The following is an 8,022-nucleotide window of genomic DNA, read 5'->3' on the forward strand; positions in this document are numbered from 1 at the left end:
GTACTGTATATGACCGCAGTTCCTTTTGTCTTATACACTATTGTAGGTGTGCTTATACATTGACCCACAGGTTCTCAAACTCGGTCCTCAGGACCCCACACAGTGCATGTTTTGCAGGTGTCCTCTGATAATCACAAGTGAAATAAATAGCTCCAGCTTTGGATGTTTTAAAATGTGTCAGTGAGTAATAAATACACCTGTGCTCCTGCTGGGTGACCTGCAAAACGTGACCTGTGTGGGGTCCTGAGGACCGAGTTTGAGAACCTCTGCATTAACCGACACTGTTCTATTACCACCATTTTTTTTTGACACCTGGTCTCCTTTCTCAATTCCAGCAATCCTCCATATTTCCTATTTCCATAATCCACACTGTGTCCCTCTTTTTCTCAACTTCTTCCTTATTCAGCAACTACACATTCCTTTACTCTATCAACTGTTTCCACCTGCCCCCAGTCTTCTTCATCTCCTCCTACCCCTGTCTCCCCTCCTCTGTCTTCCTTATGCCCCTCTGGTTCCCTCTTTTGTTTCCCCATTTTCTTTCACCTCTCTCCCACCATAGTTCTACCACCACTAAGCTTTGCTCCCTCCCTGCTTTCCCTGTCACTTCTCTTCACCCCCACTCACATCACACTAAACATCTTCCCTGCCCACCACCTGCAACTTCCCTTCCCCGCTCAGAAGCCTGCACCATCTCTACACTCTCTTCTTTTCAACCCTCCAAATCAATCTCACCTCCATGCTACAGCAACCTGGATAATCTCATTCACATCTCTCCCAATAACTTGTTTCCTCTCTCCTGTTCCCTCTGGAATGCCAGATCTGTCTGTGATAAACTGGTCCCCGCCCATGACCTCTTCATCTCCAACTCCCTGAATTTCCTAGCCATCACTGAATCCTGAATTTCCCCCTCAGATACTTCTCCCACTGCACTCTCCTCTCTGTGCCTCAAGTTCTCATTCCTACCACCCAGGGGGGCGCCATGGTGGTGTAGTTGGGGGTACTACTATCCTCTGGTTGCTTCTATCAACTCATATCATAAGAACCAACCCTTTCATTCTCTACATTTCAGGTTCATGCTATTCGCTGGTCACCTTCTTGTAGCTGTCATCTTTTGTCCCCTTGGATCTATCTCCAACTTCCTTGACAACTTTGCTTCCTGGCTACCCTACTTCCTTTCTTCAGACCTTCCCTCCCTCATCTTAGGTGACTTTAATATCCGTATTGATGCCCACACTGACCCCACTGCCTCTAAAATACTTACCCTCACTTCATCACTTGGTCTCACTAAATGTACCTCCTCACCATTCCATGTGAGTGGACACTCACTTGATCTGGTCTTCACTCATGGTTGTGATGTCTCTGATTTCACTAATTCCCCTTTCCCTCTCTCTGACCATCATCTTCTATCTTTTAACTTATCCCTCACTCCTTCTCTGCCTCCCAAGGCTACCATCACCAAGCATAACCTTGAGGCTATTTACACTTTATCCTTATCCTCCCTACTTGACTCACTTCTCTCCTCCATTGTCTCTCTCTCCTTCCCTAACCAAGCTGTTTCCCTTACTTCGGCTCTTCACTCCACCGATCACTACTCATCTTTGCAGATCCACACCTTAACCTTGACATTCAAAAGGCACCAGATACATGCAGAAGTGCCCACGAACCGCCGAGTGACAGTGCAGAAAATTGCACTCCAATGCAGACTTCCTCCATTTCAAATTTATGCTGTCAACCTACTGTTCTGCCCTTTCCCTTATCTCCTCCCAGTCCTCCAACCCCGATACCCCCATTGTCTCTTCACATCTTTTAACTCTGTCCTCTGCCCCTCCACTCCTCGCACCCCCTCACTCTATGCCCTTGACTTCATAACTCACTTCACATCTAAAAATTAATCCATAGCCAGGACTTTATATCCCACCAGACATTCAACACCCCATTCCCTTCTTCCCCAGCCTGCCTATCACCATCCATTTTGCTGACTCTGACTTCATTCTCCCCAGTATCTGGAGATGCAGTCATGGACCTATTCCGGTTTCCCCCCTCTTCTTGACCCTATCCCTTCCCGCTTACTCCACTCCCTTTCTCCCGATGCTTGTTCCCATCTTGCCCATCTCTTTATTCTCTCCCTCACATAAGGAACTGTCCCCTCTACATTCAAGCATGTCCTTGTTTACCCCACTTTTAAAACTCCTACCTGTGCCTCTGACACTCTCTCTAATTACTGCCCCATCACTCTCCTCCCCTTTGCCTTCAAACTCCTTGAGTGGATTGTCTAAAACCATCTTACCACCATTCTTTCTTCCTACTCCCTGCTCGACCCATTTTAGCTTTTGTCCATTCCACTCCACAGAAACTACCTTCGCTAAGAAATTACCTTGTTGTTGACAAATCCAAGGGCCACTACTCCCTCCTCATTCTCCTTGAACTCTGTGCTGCTTTTGACACTGTGGGCCACCCCCCATGCAAATTCTTTATTCCCCTCTGCGTGACAGTGCCCTTTCCTGTCTGTTCTCCTTACTCTCTGACTCTTATTTCTCTGTCTCTGTCTTTTCCTAGCATGACTCCACTTCTCCCTTACCTCCTCTGCCAGCAAGTATCAACCAAGGTTCTGTTCTTGGTCCTCGCCTATTCTACTTTTATACATCCTCTTTTAGGTGAACTCATCAGCTCTTTTGGCCTCCAATATATTCTCTATGCTGATGACACTCAGATCTACCTCTCCTCCCCTGAACTTTCCCACTCTCTCCACACTCGCATCTCCAACTGTGTATCTGGCATTTCCTCTTGGATGTCCCAGTGGTTTCTTAAACCTAACATGTCTAAGCCTGCACCAATAATATTCCAATCCTCCTGAATTAATTCACAATCCTTAATTTCACTATCAATTGATAGGACCACCATCTCCTCTAGCCTGCAAGTGCGCTGTCTTGGAGTTATTCTTGACTCCTCCCTCTCCTTCAAACCACAAATTTAGTATCTTTCACTGTCCGGCTGTTTCTATCTCAAAATATCTCCAGGATCAACCCCTTTCTCACAGTAGAGGCAACTAAGACCCTCATCCACTTAGTGGTCATCTCCTGAATGGACTACTGTAACCTCTTCTTATCTGGCTTCCCACCTCCCTCCACTCCAATCTGTCCTCAATGCTGCTGCGTGGCTCAGTTTTCCCTCCAAACATTCTACATCTGCCACCGCTCTTCTACAAGCCCTCCCCTTCCCCTTCAGAATTCAATTCAAACTCCTCACTCTTTGGGTGGGTACACACCTAAACGACCGGCAATCGTGCCGATGTTCAGGGCGATTTGCTTTCACCCTAGACATCGAATGATTGCCGGTACATACTTAAAAGTTTTAATGAACAATGGAACGATCACTGTCCCATCCTTCATTAATATGTACAGCCTCACATGCGATATGTGTGATTGGCCAAACCCCCGTGCTGCTTATCACTGGGAGGCAGGAAGGAGGGTGCTGGAGGTGTGGACTGTGCAGTGCAGGCCGGCTCCCTCACAGTGTCAGGAGCCAAGTGCTGTACTTAATTATACAATGCAGCACCCGGCTCCTGTCACTGAGGGGGAGTCTGCACCTTGGTGTCACCCCTCAGCGGGTGACACCCGGGTGCAGCCTGCACCCCCCTTGATGCCACTGCCCAGCCTTACTTACAAAGCCCTGACCCAATCTTCTCCCATTTACATCTTGGATCATATCTACCTCTACACTCCCACCAGCCCACTTCGCTCCACAAATGAATGCCACCTTTCCACCCAACTGATTACTTTCTCCCACTCTCACCTCCAAGATTTGCCCGTGCTGCTCCCTACCTCTAAAATTCTCTCGCTCTCCCTATCAGACTCTCCACCTTTCTACAAAACTTCAAATGGGCTCTCAAGACCCAATTCTTTATCAAAGCCTTCGAGCTCTCATCCTAACCCACTGCCCCATGCTCACTGTATCTCCCCTCTGTGTCATCCGTGTGTCCCTCCCCTGTAGAATGTAAGATTCCCTCTGTAGCAGGATGCTGTGTATGTATAGATCCCCTCTGTAGCAGGATACTAGTTATGTATAGATCCCCTCTGTAGGAGGATACTAGTTATGTATAGGTCCCCTCTGTAGCAGGATGCTGTGTATGTATAGATCCCCTCTGTAGCAGGATGCTGTGTATGTATAGATCCCCTCTGTAGCAGGATACTAGTTATGTATAGGTCCCCTCTGTAGCAGGATGCTGTGTATGTATAGATAGATCCCCTCTGTAGCAGGATGCTTTGTATGTATAGATCCCCTCTGTAGCAGGATGCTGTGTATGTATAGATCCCCTCTGTAGCAGGATGCTGTGTATGTATAGATCCCCTCTGTAGCAGGATGCTGTGTATGTATAGATAGATCCCCTCTGTAGCAGGATGCTGTGTATGTATAGATCCCCTCTGTAGCAGGATACTAGTTATGTATAGATCCCCTCTGTAGCAGTATACTAGTTATGTATAGGTCCCCTCTGTAGCAGGATGCTGTGTATGTATAGATCCCCTCTGTAGCAGGATGCTATGTATGTATAGATCCCCTCTGTAGCAGGATTCTGTGTATGTATAGATCCCCTCTGTAGCAGGATGCTGTGTATGTATAGATCCCCTCTGTAGCAGGATGTTGTGTATGTATAGATCCCCTCTGTAGCAGGATACTAGTTATGTATAGATCCCCTCTGTAGCAGGATGCTGTGAATGTATAGATCCCCTCTGTAGCAGGATGTTGTGAATGTATAGATCCCCTCTGTAGCAGGATACTAGTTATGTATAGCTCCTCTCTGTAGCAGGATGCTGTGTATGTTTAGATCCCCTCTGTAGCAGGATACTAGTTATGTATAGCTCCTCTCTGTAGCAGGATACTAGTTATGTATAGATCCCCTCTGTAGCAGGATGCTGTGTATGTATAGATCCCCTCTGTAGCAGCATGCTTTGTATGTATAGATCCCCTCTGTAGCAGGATGCTGTGTATGTATAGATCCCCTCTGTAGCAGGATGCTGTGTATGTATAGATCCCCGCTGTAGCAGGATGTTGTGTATGTATAGATCCCCTCTGTAGCAGGATACTAGTTATGTATGGATCCCCTCTGTAGCAGGATGCTGTGTATGTATAGATCCCCTCTGTAGCAGGATGCTGGTAATGTATAGATCCCCTCTTTAGCAGGATGCTGTGTATGTATAGCTCCCCTCTGTAGCAGGATACTAGTTATGTATAGGTCCCCTCTGTAGCAGGATGCTGTGTATGTATAGCTCCCCTCTGTAGCAGGATACTAGTTATGTATAGGTCCCCTCTGTAGCAGGATGCTGTGTATGTATAGATCCTCTCTGTAGCATGATGCTGTGTATGTATAGATCCCCTCTATAGCTGGATGCTGGTAATGTATAGATCCCCTTTGTAGCAGGATGCTGTGTATGTATAGATCCCCTCTGTAGCTGGATGCTGTAATGTATAGATCCCCTTTGTAGCAGGATGCTGTGTATGTACAGATAGATCCCCTCTGTAGCAGAATTTTGGGTATGTATAGATCCCCGCCCCACCTGTAGAATACATATGTAAAGTGTTTTGTAGACAGATCAAAACTACATCCAAATGTTTCCTATGTTTTCTGTCATTAGGTGATGCAACTTAAAAAGATAATTTTCTCAAAATTCAGACATTTTAATAAATGAAAAAAAAAATAAACTAAAAATCTATCTATCTATCTATCTATCTATCTATCTATCTATCTATCTATCTATCTATCTATCTATCTATCTATCTATCTATATCTATCTATCTATCTATCTATCTATCTAACTATCTCATATCTATCTATTCTATCTAAATCTTTTTTGTTTTTCAGCCCTCAGAAGAAGAGGAGATTGTCTTTTAAGCATTTCTCTGTTGTTGTTTTACAAAATGATACTTAGGAAGTTGCCCCCTCCCTAACCCACCTCCTGATTCTAACAACGCTACTTACCCATCACCAAGGGCAGGGAATGTCCATTCTAGTAGCCAGGTGTCTGCCCTCCAATCTCCTCTTACGTTATACACTAAGCATTATAAAGGATATTACGCCCGGCTGATTGCTGTGTGATGCTCAGTCTGCATGCTCAGCATCGCAGTAACAAGCAATGTACGCTTCATTACAAACCTTGCCAAGTCCATACTCAGCATTTTCCTGGAACAGGGTACAGTGACTTTGAGGGTGGAGCTGCAGCATCAGTCGCTTAGTGCCAAGGAGAGAAAAGAACAGCATCTGAGCCAAGTCAGTACCCTGTGTATACTGACGTTCCCACCATACAATGGGCCTGATTCATCACGGATCGCTATTGCAACAGCGTATGCAAATCAGCAGATGGTGCGTACTGGACATGTACCGCAGTGCGCGTGCGCAGGCCAGTATTGTGATCGCACTGCAATCACATACGCAGAAACAAAGCCATCGCAGGGTGAGCGAAGGGATGTCAGCGTTTGGGGGTGGTGACGGGGAGTAATTGGAGAAACGCAGGCGTGCCTGTCCGTTTGAACGCCGTTTCCTAGGCGTGCATAAATTAGCCACTGCGACGGCATACGCAGCTTCTGTACACATTGCGTGCAACGGGACTTGCAATTTCTGAGACAGGTCAGACCTGCTGTAATTCTGCGTGAGGGGCCGATGTTACCGATGTTTACGCAGGACTGCGAGGGCTTACGGATGTGACAAAGCGGTAGTGGGCGTCTCTATTCTTGCTGAGCAGTTGCAGACATTAGCATATTTACGCAGCAGAACTGCGTGCGTAATCGCAGCTGCGATCGCAATAGCGATCTGTGATGAATCAGGCCCAATGTACATACATACTACAATATTGTTAATGTTATCTATTTTCGATAGATATAATTATGTACAAAGCTACATTAAGAATAAAAATCTCCTACGTGATAGATGAAGTTGCCATTTCTGTGACTTTTTTCCAGGCTCAAAGACTTTTGGCACTTTTCTATGTCCTGTAAAACAATATTTAGCTAGAAACCACTTACTAGATTACAAAGTTAGCATTAGCCTAGGGCATACTTGCCCACTTTTGAAAAAGCATTTCAGGGAGATTGTGAAAGCAGCACCTATGAGCGTGGCAGTAAAGTGGGCGTGTACTACTACATCTGAGAGGCGTGTCATACATGTGATGGGCGTGTACTGCTACATGTTTTTTTATATAACAGCTTCATAATGGGGTTAATGTACAATCAGGGATATTGCTAGCCTCTTCAGGGAGATTACTACTATTTCAGGGAATTTCCCTGACAATGAGGGAGAGTTGGCAAGTATGTTTAAAGCTGCATACACACACAACGATTTTATGAACGATTTGCTTTTTAAAGTGTAATGAACGATTTTTTTGAACTACAAACGATTTTTGCATATTCCCTTATGAAAATCGTTGAGTTGATCAGTCTGAACTACAAACTACAAACGTGAACACGCATGAACGATAATCGTTCATCGTTTTAATGGTGCATACACACGGTCAGATTTTTCTTCAGATCTGAACGATAACGATTAAAAAAATCGATTAATCGTTCATATCAGAAGGAAAATCTGAAATATCTGTCAGATGAACGATTTGAACAATGGGCATTCCCGATGGTCAGATACCGATATCTGACATCTGATGTGCTTGCAGTCAGATTTGGACGATTCCATTCATTTTAATGCAGTCAAAAATCGTTCAATCGTTCAAATTATTCAAATTTTTGGTAAAATCGTTCAAATCATTCATCTAACTTAGAAAGTGAACGATTTTTTCAGCGATTGAACGATAAACGATAGTGTTAACGATAATCATTTATAAAATCGTTGTGTGTGTATGCACCTTAATTAGTACCTCAGTCAATTTTGATTTAATCTCCTATGCTCAACCATGGATATTTCCAAAGCTGCATACACACAACGATTTTATGAACGATTTTCTGTCAGATTTTAGGTGCATACACACGGTCAGATTTTTCCTTCAGATCTGAACGATATCGATTTAAAAATCGTTCAGTCGT

This window comes from Taudactylus pleione, unplaced genomic scaffold, assembly GCF_031769625.1.
Source record: "Taudactylus pleione unplaced genomic scaffold, aTauple2 ptg000098l, whole genome shotgun sequence".
NCBI classification, from domain to species: domain Eukaryota; kingdom Metazoa; phylum Chordata; class Amphibia; order Anura; family Myobatrachidae; genus Taudactylus; species Taudactylus pleione.